We start from the raw sequence: 8,470 nt of genomic DNA on the forward strand, positions 1-8,470 counted from the left end.
TTATTCTTAATTTGGAGAAATCTAATCAAATCTAAGATTGTTCCCAATCCCCATTTGCACAGTCTTAAGATTGCTATATAGCTATTCCAGTGTCATGTCCTTTGGGAGATGAGAAGCAGGCCCGGGCTACAATTGGTCATGTCCCAAATGGCGCCCTATTCCTGTTATAGTGCACTACTTTTGACCAGGGCCCATTGGACTCAAAAGTAAAAAAGTAGTGCACTATTTAGGGAGTTGGGTGTTATTTGGGATGCAGCCAGTGCATGGTTGGGATTGGGCATGGAAAAGGAAGAGGAGCAGAAATAATTACCAGACCAACTGAGGCATTACGGTTTGTCCTTGCCCCAAAGTGAAATGCAGGATGAGGCATGATGAGACAAATTTGCTGCGAGCTCCTTCATACACCCATCTCAGTCCCAACGTCTGTGTCATTACATATCAGAACCATGTAATATCTGGACTGCAGCTGATACATTCTGACATATAAATGCTTCTGAAATAGTGGACTTATAATGCGTGTATCATCCGTTGTGATGAGCCAATGTGCCAGTGGATACAACACTATATGGAAATGTACGACGGATACAAACATTGTAGATGGGTCTCCATTATCGGTAGCAATTTTGCTTGTTGCTGACGCCTCAGGTACATTCTACTTGGACATTGTGGTTTAGAGCCTTGTTTTTTGAACACTCCGTGTAAACAAAAAGTGTTTCTAGGCTGGCTAACAATGGTCTGGCGAAGTTCTTCAAAGCAGATCAATACAGTTTCAAGGGCACTGTGTCTCTCTGACAGATATGATGAGGTTGTTAACGCTGACAACTGCCTTTCGAGGTGTGTGATTAAGACTCCGATTCTCCTCCCAAGCAGAAGCAACACATTTTATAGAATACACGAGCACGAGCCATATGGCCAAGACAATAATATGTCTTCATTACCTCTTGGAGAAGTTGGCTGGTCTGTCCCTACAGACTATTCCCCTGGGCCTAGAAGATGATATTTGAAGCTACATTCCTTCACAGGAACGTGTGTTTTTGCAGTGCTGCATTTCTGCTAGCTTGACATCTTTTGGATTTTTTTTGGTTCAAGCAATAGCAAAACAATCTTGAGAAGGTAAAGGAAAAACAGGACATTAACAGCTCTGGTATTCCACCTCCCACATATACAGTAAATCATTGAAGGCTTTGTTTCCTAATCTAAAAAACAATCTCCCATTATAAAGGATTCATCAAAGCTGGAGTAGTGTCGGTCGGTGCCGTTTAAGATGAGAGAGGACAATAATTTTTTTGATGAGCATGGGCTTCTATTACAGCATATGGGATGACTGTCATTCATATTACATTCACCCAGTTCAATGACAGTGATAGGTTTAGGCTACTACATCATACTCTAATTTTCCCTATACTCATCATGAGTTGGCTTCAACCTAGCCTATTAATGAAAGTTTACAATGTAGGTGCACACAGGTTGAGAGAAAGATATAAGGTGACAGACAGTGACACATGGACAGACTGACACGTTCAATATCGCCTTGCACAATCTTGCCTGCATCTAGCTGATCTTGGGTGTAATCGTTAGTCCAACAGTTGCAAACAAGAGTTTGTATCGGACAAATTCAGGTATGTTTAGCCCCGTTTTGTTCCTTTTGCTTCTATTTAAGAAACGTTTTTCAACAGAATTGGCGGAATGATCATATGCAAACAGTTCACTTTCATAGCCACATATAAACAGCTTATTGTATTCCTTCTCACATCTACGCGCTCTCCTCCTCTCACCTTTTCCATTTGTTTGTGCAAGGCACAACACATCGGCTGTCTGTGACCAGGCGAAAACAACTTTCCAAGGAAAACCTTCATATCATAACCGCTACACACAGCCTACATCATTGTTGTTGTCACCATATTAGCTAAAGTAGCGTCATAGTCAACATGAGTAATAGAACTAATGTGTTAGTAAATCCGCTACAATCATGCAGTACAGTCAGTAAGCAGTTTAGCAGTTACACCGGTGGGCCCGGTGGCAATAAATGAGTAAAACCAAAAGCTTACCTTGACTTGGAAGAGTTCCCCTTTTGGATAGTCATAGCCAGCTAGCTAACATAGCATCCCTCTGTTTGAGCCGGGTGTTTGAGTAGGCTAAACTAGCTTGCTGCATTTGCTAGCTAAGGAAGTGAAAGTGAAAAAAATGACAACTCTCTCTCTCTCTCTCTTGCTCCTCCTTCTTTTTTAAAGAAATAACTTTTTTTTAAACTGTTCAACTATTGTCTTTCTCTCTCTTTGAATCAACTACTCACCACATTTTATGCATTGCAGTGCTAGCTCATACCGCAAGAGCTCTGAAAGGTTGGAGGATGTCCTCCGGAAGTTGTCATAATGACTGTGTAAGTCTATAGAAGGGGTAAGAACCATGAGCCTCCTAGGTTTTGTATTGAAGTCAATGTACCCAGAGGAGGACGGAAGCTAGCTGTCCTCAGGCTACACCATGGTGCTACCCTACAGAGCGCTGTTGAGGTTGCTGTAGACCTTCATTGCAAAACAATGTGTTGTAATCAATTATTTGGTGACATTTGAATATTTTAGTAAAGTTTTATCTAAAAAGGATAACTTTTTCACTTAAGAAAAAATATATGAAATTCACTGAGGAGGGTGGTCCTCCCCTTCCCCTTCTCTCCCCTGGGCTGGAGGCAGGGATTAGGCATACAGTAAATAGTATGTGGAGGTCATTATCAGGGATGTCTTGGCATGAGGCTCGGCCCTGGAGAAAGCCTCCGGCTGAGTCTCAATAACGCCCTACAGTCGTTAGTGAAAGTCTACACAACCCTTGCACAGTCTTCACATCGCCTTAAAATTAAATCTACAAGGGAGTACATTTATTTTTTCCTATAGATCTACACAACCTACTCCATATTTTCAAAGTGAAAGAAAAAATATAGAAAGGCTTTCAAAAAAGAAAGAAAATAGAGGGTGTACTGAATGCATAATGTCTTCACACCACAGAGTTATTACTTGTTATACAATGGTTGGATCCTGGATGCTGATTGGTTAAAACCGCATTCTAGCCATTGTCTATTTCACAAGTTACCACTGGCTATATCAATGATGTTGAAATGCCTATTTACTCTGTTCCATCTCACTGCTCAAATCATTGTATCATCAGCCCAGCCAGACAATATATAAACTTGATCTCCATTGTTTAAAGCATCTAGACATTATGTCCCATTTCTTTTAGGCTAGCAATTGATTTTCAACAACGGAGATTTGTATAAACCTTGTTGTCTGTCACACTGACATTTGCAGCATTATTTCAATATTGAAATTTGATCTCCAGCTGTCCCATAGTATTGAAGGTGTTGGAGTCGGGAGTTGGGAGGAGACAGATAGGCAACCTTTCTCAGTCAGTCGAAACCATGAATCAGCATAATTTTTATGGCTATATACAAAGAAATGCCAACAGAAAAACACAAAATGCAGCTAGTTTGCTGTCTTTCTAACTTCAGTTTGAAGTGATTGTGTTAGCTGTGTAGTTGGCTAGCTCCAATGAACAGTGTCCTGGCGAGAGAGCACATTTTCTATGCCAGGTGAAATCATGCATCATTAGCTCAAAAATCACTAGAAAACAGCTTAAACAAATTAAATGCAGCTACATTGCAGCTACTTTGCTGTTATTCTGGCTGCACTGTTTGGCTAGTTAGTAAGCAAGGGATAAGAACTGGCAACGGAACATTTAGAATGAACGACTGGGTTGAGTCCATTGATTTAGAACAAAAAGACTTAGCGACTGGGTCGCATCTCTGGCAACCGAACCGATAGAACGAGCAACCAGCTGGCTTGGGTAGCAACACTATACTATATCACGTGGAAGGATGAAATAGAATGAATAAAGTAATCAAAATAAAGTTTTTAATGAAAATATGACAATCATTATTTTAATGTTATCAACCTGTTGTATAGTGATAAAGCCCTCGAAGCAGGTGTTTAGAGGATATATTGGCACGGTATGCCGAACAACACCTGTGCCAATATATCTTCCAAACACCAGCTTCACTTAAGTGGAAGCACCTTTGGCAGCCATTACAGCTGTGAATCATTTAGAATAAGATTCTACCAACCTTGCACAACTCTTACTTAACATACTGGTTGGGAATCATGAGAGAGAGAAATATTCAAACCTTGTCTCTGAGTTTATTATTTAAGTCAGGACTGAGACTGTGTCACACCCTGACCATAGTTTGCTTTGTATGTTTCTATGTTTTTGTTGGTCAGGGTGTGATCTGAGTGGGCATTCTATGTTAGATGTCTTGTTTGTCTATTTCTATGTCTGGCATGATATGGTTCTCAATCAGAGGCAGGTGTTAGTCATTGTCTCTGATTGGGAACCATATTTAGGTAGCCTGGGTTTCACTGTGTGTTTGTGGGTGATTGTTCCTGTTTCTGTGTTTGCACCAGGTAGGACTGTTTAGGTTTGCACTTTTCTTGTTTTGTTTTGTTTTGTTTAGTCTGTTCATGTATAGTTGTCTTTATTAAAAGCATGAATAACCACCACGCTGCATTTTGGTCCGCCTCTCCTTCACCACAGGAAAACCCTTACAGACTGGACCATTCAGGAACACTCAACACCTCTTTGAAAGCCTTTCTGATTTGGCTTTGGAATTAAAACTTGTGCAATTGTCTCGCTGCAAAATAAAACTCTATCCCAGTTTTCAGAAGACTGAGGTGGGTTTTCCTCTAACTTTTTTACGTGGCCTTTCCTCCTGTCATATTTATTTTGATACTAACAAACTCCCCAGTGGAGTGACAGGCATACCCGTAACATGTACAGTGGGATCAACAATGTTGCATTCACTCCACATTACTGGTGTACCGGTCAGCCTCAGAGAACATCGACCTATACGCTGACTAGGTCAGTGCGTTTATAAAGAAGTGCATTGGAGATGTTGTACCCATTGTGACTATTAAAACCTACCCCGGCCTCCCAGGTGGCGCAGTGGTTAAGGGCGCTGTACTACCAGAGACTCTGGGTTCGCGCCCAGGCTCTGTCATAACCGGCTGCGACCGGGAGGTCCGTGTGGCGACGCACAATTGGCCTGGTCTGGGAGGGCTTGGCCGGTAGGGATATCCTTGTCTCATCGTGCACCAGCGACTCCTGTCGCCTCCCAACTAAGGTTGCCAGGTGCATGGTGTTTCCTCCGACACATTGGTGCGGCTGGGCTGTGTTAAGAAGCAGGCTTGGTTGGGTTGTGTATCGGAGGATGCCTTTGTCTCTCCCGAGCCTGTACGTACGGGAGTTGTAGAGATGAGACAAGATAGTAGCCACTAAACAATTGGGAGAAAAAGGGGTCAAAAATTATAATTTACATTTAAAAAAATAAATAAATACCCCAACCAGAAACCGTGGATGGATTGCGGCATTTGCGCAAAACTGAAAGCACGATCATTTAACCATGGAAATATGTCTGAATATAAACAGTGTAGTTATTCCCTCCACAAGACAATCAAACAAGTGAAATGCCAGTACAGGGACAAGGTGGAGTCGCAATTCAATGGCTCAGACAGTACAAAAATAAATCCAGCCATGCGACGGACACTGATATCACGCTTCCAGACAAACTAAACATCATTTTTTTTCCCACTTTGAGGATAATACAGTGCCATCGTCGCGGCCCGCTAACAAGGACTGCGCAACCCCACTCTCCTTCTCCGTGGCTGATGTAAGTAAAACATTTAAATGTGTTAACCCTCACACAAGGCTGCTGGCGCAGACGGCATCCCTAGCCGCGTCCTCAAAGCATGCCAAGACCAGCTGGCTGGTGTGTTTACGAACATATTCAATCACTCCCTACTGTTGTCCCCACATGCTTTAAGATGGCTACCATTGTTCCTGTACTCAAGAAGGCAAAGATAACTGAACTAAATGACTACGCCCCATAGCACTCACTTCTGTCCTCATGAAGTGCTTTGAGAGACTAGTCAAGGATCATATCACCTCCAACTTACCGGCCACCCTAGACCCACTCAGTTTGCATACCGCCCCAACAGGTCCACAGACGACGCAATTGCCATCACACTGCACACTGCCCTATCCCATCTGGACAAAAGGAATACCTATGTAAGAATGCTGTTCATTGACTTCAGCTCAGCATTCAACACCATAGTACCCTCCAAGCTCATCATCAAGTTGGAGGCCCTGGGTCTCAACCCCGCCTTGTGCAATTGGGTCCTGGACTTTCTGACGGGCCGCCCCCAGGTGGAGGTAGTAGGAAACAACATCTCAAATTCGCTGACCCTCAACACTGGGGCTCCACAAGGGTGTGAGCTCAGCCCCCTCCTGTACTCCCTGTTCACCCACGACTGCGTTGCCATGCACGCCTCCAACTCAACCATCAAGTTTGCAGACGACACAACAGTAGTAGGCTTGATTACCAACAACGACGAGACCGCCTACAGGGAGGAGGTGAGAGCACTCGGAGTGTTGTGTCAAGAAAACAACCTCTCACTCAACGTCAACAAAACAAAGGAGATGATCGTGGACTTCAGGAAACAGCAGAGGGAGCACCCCCCTATCCACATCGAAGTGGCAGCAGTGGAGAAGGTGGAAAGTTTTAAGTTCCTCGGCGTGCACATCACAGACAAACTGAAATGGTCCACCCACACAGACAGTTTGGTGAAGAAGGCGCAACAGCGCCTCTTCAACCTCAGGAGGCTGAATACATTTGGCTTGTCACCCAAAACCCTGACAAACTTTTAATGGTGTACAATCAAGAGCATCCTGTCGGGCTGAATCACAGCCTGGTACTGCAACTGCACCGCCCTCAACCACAAGGCTCTCCAGAGGGTGGCCTGTACAACGCATCACCGGGGGCAAACTACCTGCCCTCCATGACACTTACAGCACCCGATGTGTCAGGAAGGCCAAAAAGATCATCAAGGACATTGACCACCTGAGCCACTGCATGTTCACATTGTTACCATCCAGAAGGCGAGGTCAGTACAGGTGCATCAAAGCTGGAACTGAGAGACTGAAAAACAGCTTCTATCTCAAGGTCATCAGACTGCTAAACAGCAATCACTAACTCAGAGAGGCTGCTGCCTACATTGAGACCCAATCACTGGCCACTTTAATAAATGGATCACTAGTCACTTTATACAATGCACTCTAAATAATGCCACTTTAATAATCTTTACATATCTTACATTACTCATATCACATTTATATACTGTATTTATACATCTATTGCACCTTGCCTATGCCTCTCGGCCATTGCTCATCGTGTACATATTCTCATTCACCCCTTTAGATTTGTGTGTATTAGGTAGTTGTTGGGGAATTGTTAGATTACTTGTTAGATATTACTGCACTGTCGGAACTAGAAGCACAAGCATTTCACTACACTCGCATTAACATCTGCTAACCACGTGTATGTGACAAATAACATTTTATTTTATTATTATTATCAAAAGTCCACTTCAAATCATCCATTCTGTTTGCAACAAGGCTGTTAAGTAATACTACAAGACAACACGGTAAAGACGTAATTATATTTTATTTTTGGATTAAAAACTACAGGTTTGGGTCAAATCCTATACAACACAACACAGAGTAAAACCCACTGTATTTTCAAGTAACCTGTCTCCTCCGCTTCGTCTACACAAATTAAAGTGGATTTAACAAGTGACATCAATAAGGGATCATAGTTTTCACTTGGTTTCACCTGGTCAGTCTATGTCATGGAAAGAGCAGGTGTTCAGAATGTTTTCTACGCTCAGTGTATGTTGCCCTAAGAGTTATGCAAAGTTGGTAGAATCTTATTCAAAATTATTCACAGCTGTCATGGCTGCCAAAAGTGCCTCCGCCAAGTATTAACTCTGGGGTGTGAAGACATACACAATCAAGATGTCTTCATTTTATTTTTATTTTTTATTAGGAAAATTTTCTATAACTTCTTTCACTCTAATTCAATCCTTTTTTAGATTTAATTTTTAAGGCAGCACAATGTTAAGACTGCAAGGGGTGTGTAGACTTTCACTAGTAGTGCACTATAGGGAATAGTGTGCCATTTAGGACATACCTTCACGTTCAGCAGCCTCGGTTTCAGTCTGCTTCAAAAACCTAACTGTTATCTTTAAATCTTACTGTATCACTCATGAAGGGGGAACGCTTCCCTTGTGCAAATGGCCATTAAATGCTTCTTCAGGGTTGGTTAGGAAATATTGCTATCTGGTGTTCACGCTCACCAAATAGTCACGCCTCTACAAAGGGTATATGTTTATTATCATATACAGTACCAGTCAAAAGATTGGACACACCTACTCATTCAAGGGTTTTTCTTTATTTTCTACTATTTTCTACATTGTAGAATAATAGTAAACACATCAACACTATGAAATAACACCCATGGAATCCTGTAGTAACCAAAAAAGTGTTAAACAAATCAAAATATATTTTATATTTGAGATTCTTCAAAGTAGCCACC

The sequence above is a fragment of the Oncorhynchus mykiss genome, chromosome 16 (genome assembly GCF_013265735.2).
Source record: "Oncorhynchus mykiss isolate Arlee chromosome 16, USDA_OmykA_1.1, whole genome shotgun sequence".
In the NCBI taxonomy this organism is placed as follows: Eukaryota; Metazoa; Chordata; class Actinopteri; order Salmoniformes; family Salmonidae; genus Oncorhynchus; species Oncorhynchus mykiss.